The 9,761-nt window shown below is 41.7% G+C and overlaps 1 long non-coding RNA gene across 1 annotated transcript in view; it reads right to left on the reverse strand.

Moving 5' to 3' along the window:
- Positions 1–3,237: 3,237 nt before the first annotated feature.
- LOC119501462 overlaps positions 3,238–9,761 on the reverse strand; it is a 117,904-nt gene continuing 111,380 nt past the window's right edge. Inside the window, exons 7-8 of the long non-coding RNA XR_005209828.1 lie at positions 3,727–3,783; positions 3,238–3,608 (exon numbers count right to left, since the gene is read on the reverse strand). This is a non-coding gene — a long non-coding RNA (uncharacterized LOC119501462). The remainder of the gene's footprint in view (positions 3,609–3,726; positions 3,784–9,761) is intronic.

Here is a 9,761-nt window from a genome sequence, read left to right on the forward strand (position 1 = left end):
AAAAAAAAAGAACTTGGACTTGTGGGAAAACTCACATTATATATGTAAATACATTTCGTAGTCCGAACCAAAACGACAAACTTGATTATTCCTTTTGACCTTGACAAAAGCAGCGCATCCTTCCGTTCTTACCTTTCACAATAAAAACCCTAGACATATGTACTGCATAACTGTTTACCAGAGGCATATTCACTCAGAGCATTTAGATAAAAGGAAACGCAATAAAATAGCTTACAGTAGTTTAGACTATATAACAATTTACCTCGGATAGACTACCAGATGCTCTGGGTCAATAGGATCCCGGTAGCTATATTACGAATCTTGCTATAGTGAAAGGCATGACCCGCCCTACTCTGCCTCTGATTGGCTAGTACTTGTTGCCTTCGTTGATTGGACTGGTTCGGTTTAGGCACGAGGAGTGAGATTGGTTAGGTTTAGGCTGAGAGTATCATAGTAAGCCAATCAGAGGCAGAGTAGGGCGGATCATGCCTTCGCTGTAGTAGGATTTTTAACATCACATCCCAGTAGTTGGTCCTCTGGCTGTGCGAATCTATTTGAATCTTTTCTTGAAAGTGTTGCAACTATCGCAAATTTCGCATCGCTGCCGGTATGAATGATTTTGATGCAAAACATTTGCAGGCAAGTATTTCCCATTTCTGTGTCATTTATTCGTCACGTCCCCCGGTGTGCAAAGGCCTTAAATCACAAAAACAAGAGTATTGTTTCCGTCACAACATCATGACAAGTGGCATGTTTGTCATATAAGATGGAAAATATAAGATAAAGGGAAAATGCATCAATCAATGCATCAATCTAGCAATTAATTTAGATTGGTAAAATATGCTAAAATTGGCTTTCTTGCCAAGAGTTGAGAAGATTGAGCCGGCAAACTTAGCTTAGCATAAAGACTGGAAACAAGGGGAAACAGCTGCCTTGGCTCTGTCCAAAGGTACAAAGACTGCTCTTCTGAAGCACTTCTGAAGCTCAAGAATTAACATGTTGTGTCTCCTTTTAATCCGTACAGAAACAAAAGGGTAACAGTTCACCACTGGTTGCAAGGCGAGTGATCCTGGCCAAAAAACTGTCTTGTACATAACCCCAAGAAAGCGAATAAGTGTATTTCCCAGAACTATTCCTTTAGGCTTACAATCATATTATTGAGATACTAGTTTTAATTACCACAGTATTGCTTCACTACACACAATATATAATTATGTTTTTATGTGATAATTACATAGACAGAGAAATAACACCTCCCTCCTAATGCTCTTCATCTCCTCCCTTCATCTCATCTCTGGGGAAGTTGTCTATTCCACAGAAGCATGATCCCCTTCCCCGAGGACAGACTATTCCTCTGTGGTTCCTGTGCTGCAGCCCTGCCATGCTGGGAGCAAGAGCAAGCCACAGAGAGCCTTCACTGGGCTCCAGCTGAGGTTTTGACAGGCTCTTGTCTTCAATGCCTCCATGAAGGAAACCACCCTGAGACTTCCCCTGGGTCAGACAAGAAGGACAACAAACACACAAAGAGAGAGTAACACAAACAAAATCCTCACTTATATCCACCAAATATCACTCAAAGAAAGAAATATTCATCACTCAGGTTTCAATACAAATTTTACAGTGATGTGTCTGTTTAGCACGTTGTTTATTCTTATTACACCCCTTCATCACCCTGAAGGGATTTCTTACACAACAATGACCCGCTAGCTGTACAGAGGGATCATAACATGTTCAATTAACTCTGATGAGTCTTGCATAGAGATAGCTTTCATTCTCTCAGGGTTAAAACATAGACTGTATATAAAGATGGACAACATGACAGCTCTCCTAAAGTGAAGCCAAAACATCTTGATCGCCCCCTGGTGGCTGGCTGCAGTATAGGTCATGAATCCCGCCCCCTACATGTTAGCGGATACAACGGTTCCCATACAACGGTTCGCATGATATCTTACGAAAAAATTAGTCCTCCTTTTTTGTTCGTTTGTTCATCTTTTTTGTTCTCCAACTTGTCAGATTCTCGTTAAATGCATACAGTTTTTTTCAAAATAAACTTCACAGGAAACAACTTCGTTAGGTTTAAGAAAAGATCATGGTTCGGATTAAAAAAACTGGCGTTATTTAAGTACGTAACTTACGTGACAAATAAATCAACGTTGACTTCTGGTTTTAACATGGGACACTAACGCCGGTTTCCTGGGCGAAAGTCCGGTATTTTTTGACCCACCCATCCACCCCGATTTCCTCCCTACGCAGCGTTCAACGCTATTTATATTTCCTGGTCCACGATCGCATTAATTACATGCAAAGTGATTTCGTGGGATATACACTGATTACAGTGCATTACTTTTCGTTGGTATAGCTACGAACAGTGTATGTGACCAGCCTGAGCGGATGGGACATGGGCCAAACTAAAAAAACAAAGTAAAAATAATTTTGTATCTTATCACGCTGATGTATGTTCAAGTGTTCATTTTTCTGAAGTTTGAAGTTGATATAAAAAGGGGGTGAGATGAGTGAAGTAGTCACGCAGCTGGAGGTTCTGGAAATATTCGAGAGAGGAGATGTAACTTTAACTTTCCATAACCGTGATTGTCTGTTTTAAACATAGACTGTATAAAGATATTTATATACAGTCTCTGATTCATACAGTCACTGACCGTGTCGCTAGCTAACGTTGCAACATTTCCACTGATGTCGGATCGTTGTGTGTGTTCATATCAGACACGAAGATGACGTTTCTGAAACACGACTCAGGAGTCTGTGTAATAGAACATGAGTCAATTTGATCATCAATGTAGTTATAGAGATATTATGGTTAGTTGTTGTGTCTTTCTAGCCAAACAGCTACTGTGGTGCTAACGTAGCAGTTAGGTGGCTCACGCCAACAAGCAGCGGCCGTGCTCGGCACGTGATTGGCTCGGGCGGGTGTGTGGGCGGGACCTCGATACCACGGCTCCAGCCCCCCGATCACATGGATGTATTTGTGTATACTACATTTTTACATACATGCTTTAATCTGAACTAAAATCAAAGCACTAGTAACACCTGCCAGATGTTCCTACCTGTCGACATACGGCCCACAGTCATCACTCATCCACAGACAACACACACATGAATATATGTACAAACTTTGAATTTCATGACCTTGAAGCAATATGGAGGATCAGGTCAGAGAAGCGAGGGAAAGGTAGGAATCAAAACACATTTATTACTACTTTCCTTTTTTCGCTATTTGTTTCAGTCTTTACACAGCAACAAAATGTTTCACTGAAAATAGATATTTATATGTGTCCAGTTAGGATGAGTAGAATCCTGCTATCAAGAGTACTGTGCGAGTAAAATGAAATTCCTGAGTACCCTGCTCTGCTTACATGACAAATGGTAATGGTTGTATGTGGTGCTATAAATATTGAAAATATGATGGATCCCAAGACTATAGAATTCTGACCTTTCGTGTAAAGCCGGATTCAAATCAGATGCAAGTGGAGGAGGAAGGCAGAGTTGAGAGCGATGCGAAGTGTTTAGCGAGGAGATGAGTTTCCAGTTCATGCTGCGAGTGACGCTGCAGTCCTGGCCGAGGTGGAAAGGTCATCCCATCATTTGGGAGCCTGGAGGGAGAGGAGTCAAGACCGAGTGAAGCAACGACCAGCTCGCCGCAGGCAAGGCAGACTGAGGCAACGCACACATGAATCACACACACACACATCACCACATTCATTATGATACCTGGATATATTAGCCAGCCCTGCAGCAGGTCAGTGTCATTTCTCACTTCTCTTCATTCTGCAGATTGGAGGACAAAGAGTTAAACAACAATTTCCCCTGGAGCTCTGCTGCTCAGTCAAGGAAAAAAAAGAGACTAAAGACCAAGCCATGTTCAAGGGTGACAAAATGCAGCTTGAACATCTTCATTAAATTGTGTGTACAGTATCCTACTCTTGGCTGATAGCATGTCTGTGTAATCAGCTAATAAATATTTCATACACAGCACGCAACTGTAATCAGCTCATTGCGCTGAAAAGTGCGTGTGATAAGCGAATATGACTGCACATAACGTGCAAAGTGGTTACAACGTGTCATAATCGCTTTGGTATCAGGATCAAACACGGACCCCCGAGCGTGAAGGAACACCAGGCTGACTCACCTTTAAGTGGATGAGCTCTGGTCTGCAAAGTCAGAGTTATTATGTCTTGTAAAAATGCAACGCTGTCACATGCTTTAGTAAACAGGGCAGACGTCAGGCTTCATAGAAGCATGGCTGCTGTAGTGAGGAGGAACACATGGCCTCAGGGTATTCGGTGTGTGTGTGTGCGTGTTTCCTCTGGAGTCATGTCCTTCACTGTTTCTGCATTCACCTGGATATTCTGTGCATTATAGAGTGCGTCAGCAAAAACTCACTGAGGCAGGGAAGGCTTAAAGCAAATACATATTAATTTTCTCTGCACATATATAAAACAACTCCTCCCCAGACTCGCAGATCGCCCTCCTCTCCGTTCTCTCCCTGTCATGAACAAAAACACACTTTTATTCCACAGACAGAAGCAGAAGCCGTAAGCAATTCCCCTCCAAACTCAGCCCTTTTTGCTCTCCCATTTTCTTTTAAATGCACCATCTCCCCTTCACTCACCATCTTCAATTTTTGACTTCCTCTGCCTTGCCTTCTTTGTCTTGAAGCCCCCCCTCTCTCCGTCGTCCTCCCCATCTCCAAACCACCTCAGTGGGTGCCAAGCAGTCACAGCAGTGGCTTGATCCTGGCACTTATGAAAGGAGCTCTTTGATAAGCCTCGGCCAGGAGCAACACAAGGGAAGCAATCAGAGACACAAACTCAAATAGAGATGAGGCATCTACTGTGTTTGCTTGTGTGTTTGTGATGTTGTTTTGTCTCTGTGACCTGTTCAACTTTTCTCTTGAAAAAAAAAAAATCAAATCCTTGAAAGTCTTTTTTTTTTTTTTTTACTCTTCCATGTTTTCCCTTGTGCACTTCTGAAACATTTGGAGACACATTTGTTCTGCCTCCCCATCTCTTTGTATCCAGGGAGAAGTACAAAGTGATTAGAAGCGTTTGAGGTGTGTTTGGATGTGGCTGATGCCTGGACACGGTGCTATTGAGGTTGTGGTATCCTGTTCTTGTCTCGTGCTCGCATCCGCTCACTTATTGTATTTCAAAAGCGTCATCTGTCATCACAGTCCCATCAGCTGTGCTAAACAAGAGAAAATGCCCCAAAAAAAAACCTTGTAGGAGTGGCCATCATTTCTATTGGTTACAATAATATTTTAAAGATTCATAGCATATCTATTGCCTCCACACGGCTCTCAGCATGGCGACGGCTGAGCCGGCACCTAGCAGCTAACGGTGCTAACAGCGCAAACAATAGCTGCAATGCTGACAAAGCTAACAGTGTTAACTTGAGGGGGAACCGGAGGATGGGTGCTACGCTTCCATGACAACGCCATTGGTCGCAGTGCAGTGCGATGGCTGTGAGCTAGCCAGAGGGGCATACTCACCTCAAATGCACTAACATGCACTAAAAGACACTCGCGGCCGGCCCGGCTATGTAAACAAAGCACAGAAAAGCTCTGATTAAAATTAGGGCTGTCAATCGATTAAAATATTTTATCACAATGAAATCGCATGATTGTCCATAGTTAATTGCAAATTAATTTGTCAAGTATTTGATACTCTTATCAACATGGAAGTGGTCAAACATGCTGCTTAATGCAAATGTATGTATATATTTATTATTGGAAATCAATTAACAACACAAAACAATGACAAATATTGTCCAGAAACCCTCACAGGTACTGCATTTAGCATAAAAATATGCTCAAATCATACAGGCAACAACAGCTGTCAATGTGACAGTGTGCTGACTTGACTATGACTTGACCCATTTGCATGTGATTATCATAAAGTGGGCATGTCTGTAAAGGGGAGACTCGTGGGTACCCATAGAACCCATTTTCATTCACATATCTTGAGGTCAGAGGTCAAGGGACCCCTTTGAAAATGGCCATGCCAGTTTTTCCTCGCCAAAATGTAGCGTAAGTTTGGAGCATTATTTAACCTCTTGTGCGACAATATATAGTATGACATGGTTGGTACAAATGGATTAGTGATTAGGTTTTCTGGTTTCATATGATACCAGTATTTTCACTCTAGCTTTTAAACTGAGCCCGTTACAACATAAAAATTACAAGTTGCATTAAAACGTTAAAGAAATTAGTGACGTTAAAACAAATTTGCGTTAACGCGTTATTATCACGTTAACTTTGACAGCTCTAATTACAACACACAGAGTGACTTCCTTCTCTGCTCATGTAGACATTACTCCTCTTTATCTTTACATAGCAAATAGTTGTATGATGCTATATTAATGCTCTGTATATCGTATTTAGCACCTTTAAAAGCTAGTAATACTCTTATGTGATTATATATTTCAACTTCAATGCGTCTTCACCATATGCTGACCAAGACGTGTACAAATGAATTTTAGAGTCTGACATGCACCAATAAGGTGTTCTGGTTAGGTGAGGTCACAGTGACCTTGACCTTTTACCACCAAAATCTATTCAGTTCATCCTTCAGCCCAAGTGGATGTTTGTGCCAAATTTGAAGAAACTCGCTCTAGGTGTTCCTGAGATATCAGGTTCACCAGAATGGGTCGGACGGACGAGCAAACAACCCAAAAACATAATGCCTCTGGCCACGGAGTTGCTCCGTAACGGCTGGATGTGTGCTGTTTGCTCACCATATCAATTTAAAAGGTGATGATATGTCAACGTTATATTCACAGCATCTGGCCAAATAAACAGTTTAAAGCATTGACACAGGATCAATTACCAAAACAATTACCACACCTGCAAAGTTAAAACCATACAAGGACAAATTATTCATGTATTTTAAAATTTCCCTTTTTCCTATTTTGTAATTCTTAATCCCCGAACACATGTGTGTCACAATATCGCCCCAGTTCTACTCCCCATTGAGCGGCACCACAACCAACCAGAGCAACAAAAGGCTGAGAACCTGTCTGGTTGCCAACAATGTCAGATGTTTTCGCTGGAACGCATCACGCCTGAGGTGCCACGACCCAACCTCTGCGGAGTTAAAACTCTGCACCACTCATGTGACCCCCTACATGTGACATCTATAAGGCATATAAAAAAATGCAACTCAGATCTTGATAATCTCTCTCTACCACATGCAGCAATTCAAGGTTTCATAACACGTCACCTCTATTAAAATACGTGTTACCACAACAGTCAGCGACACTCATGGATCCTCTCCCTATATGCTCCAACAAATCAAGCAAAACAAACCAGCTCCACTGATATGAGGCTCAGCTGTCACGGCAGTTAACTCCCTCTCCATGTTGCACCCTCTTGCTCCCCTTCTGCCTCTCTATTGCTTGTCTCCCCATCTTTCTCATCTCTCTTTCATCGCTACCTCTCTCTGTTTGTCCTCTCCTGTGTGCATTGATCTCTGTGGTTCAGAGATTTAGAGATTTGGGGCACAGTGATCTCACTGGCAGTTACAGCCGACAGGTGTGAAGAACAAACAATGGCCCCCTAAACAAACCCCAAAACCAATTTAGGGCTTGTGTGCTCCCTCATATAGGCAAACTCCATGTCTGTTATGAGGAATAAAACAAAACAGGCAAATATGCATTGCAGGTACACCTGGTGTGCCAGTTATTTGGGTATGTCTCTCAGCTCACAGTGATAAATTAGACAACCAACTGGTGATGCCATAAGTTTGCAACTGAAGTTTAATGATGATGAAGAGAGAGAAATGCAGCAGAATAACTGGTGATATGTCAAGTGTAGTGGTGACAAATGGTCAGGCATCCTGCTCATTGATCCATCTCAATCCGTCACAAGAGCTCCGTCCAGCTCAGGCACAAACAGTCCTTTCTAAGCCAGGAATGAGTCACCATGTGAAAGCCAAGAATCTGCAGACTTTTATAACAACCAATGACTACACCATCTGATTTTACTGATTAGCACAACTTTAGAGGGGGACATATCACAAAAAACTGCACATACATTTAGGTATCTGGAGTACCAACCCACAAACAGTGAAATAAACAACCCAGTCAGTTTTTTTTGTGGGCTGCCTCAGAAAACATTTGATTCAACAAGCCATTCAGATTCAGCTCCCCTTCCTATGTCACATGCAGGTTCATTAGAATATATCACCCCCCATCTGAGTATCTCCACCCACAGCTTGAGAACTACCTTTGCAAAGGTGCTCCAAATTTTCCTCACAAGCCATTCAGAGCAGACTGGGCTTATTCTCGAGGGGGGCTTAAAGAGACAGGCATTAAAATGGAGCGTTTCAGAGGGTGAATACATGAATACCCAGACAGACACTGAGAAAAATAATGTAAACTACGGCTATCAAAGTTAATTTGTTTTAACGCCATTCTTTCCTTTAACGCATAAACACAACTTGTGATTTTTAGGTTGTAGCTCAGTTTAAAAGCTAGAGTGAAGATATTAGTATCATATCAAACTAGAAAAATCGAAGGAATCCATTGGTACCAACCATGTCATACTAGCTTATCAGGAAGGAGGCTAAAAAACGCTCCAAACTTCCGCTTATTTTTGAGGAGGAAAAACTGTTATGGCCATTTTCAAAGGGATCCCTTGACCTCTGACCTCAAGATATGTGAATGAAAATGGGTTCTCTGGGTACCCACGAGTCTCCTCTTTACAGACATGTCCACTTTATGATAATCACATGCAGTTTGGGGCAAGTCATAGTCACGTCAGCACACTGACACACTGACAGCTGTTGTTGCCTGTTGGGCTGCAATTTGCCATGTTATGATTTGAGCATATTTTTATGCTAAATGCAGTGCCTGTGAGGGTTTCTGGACAATATTTGTCATTGTTTTGTGTTGTTAATTGACTTACAATAATAAATATATACATACATTTGCATAAAGCAAGCATATCTGACCACTCCCATGTTGATAAGAGTATTAAATACTTGACAAATCTCCCTTTAAGATACATTTTGAACAGATAAAAAATTTGATTAATTTGCGTTTAATCGTGATTCAATATTTTAATCGATTGACAGCCCTAATGTAAACATGTTCTAGTAGAAACCCAAAATACAAGTATGACCCTCAAAATGAGCACGATATGTTCCCTTTAAATAGAGAGGTGGAACTGATAAGTGAAAACACGACCTGTAGACTCTTAGTCCTCGAAGGCACGACGGCCCGTTTATCCAAAAATGTGTTCACGTCATAACATAAAAAGCTGAAGAAAAGACGAACAACTACACCTTCAAAGCATTCACATCTAAAATATATACTGTAGTTTCCTGATGAATTTCACATCTACCATGAACAAACTGCACCAGATTCTCACTTTTCAGACATGATTTTAAAAGACTGAAACTGATCATTTAGATCGTCGTGACCTTGAACTGCACATCACTGGATTGTGTGTGGTGTTGAGCTACCAGCTGTACTGGCTTCAGTTCTGTGATTCAAAGCCAGAGATATCAGTGCAAATCCGCCCCTGCTGTTTTTACCATTGCCTCTGTCAGGCTGACATGAACACTTTTTTTTTTTTTTAACCAATCGGCAGCTCATATTGACACGGACGTGCCATATTCTCTCCATCCAACTTGATTTATTTGTCCATTTCGTGTTCTGAACTGCATCAAGACCCCAAGAACACTGAAGACTGACCTCTCCCCTCCGCAAACGCAACACATTGCACATGATGACTATGTTTGTTA

The sequence above is a fragment of the Sebastes umbrosus genome, chromosome 14, assembly GCF_015220745.1.
Source record: "Sebastes umbrosus isolate fSebUmb1 chromosome 14, fSebUmb1.pri, whole genome shotgun sequence".
In the NCBI taxonomy this organism is placed as follows: Eukaryota; Metazoa; Chordata; class Actinopteri; order Perciformes; family Sebastidae; genus Sebastes; species Sebastes umbrosus.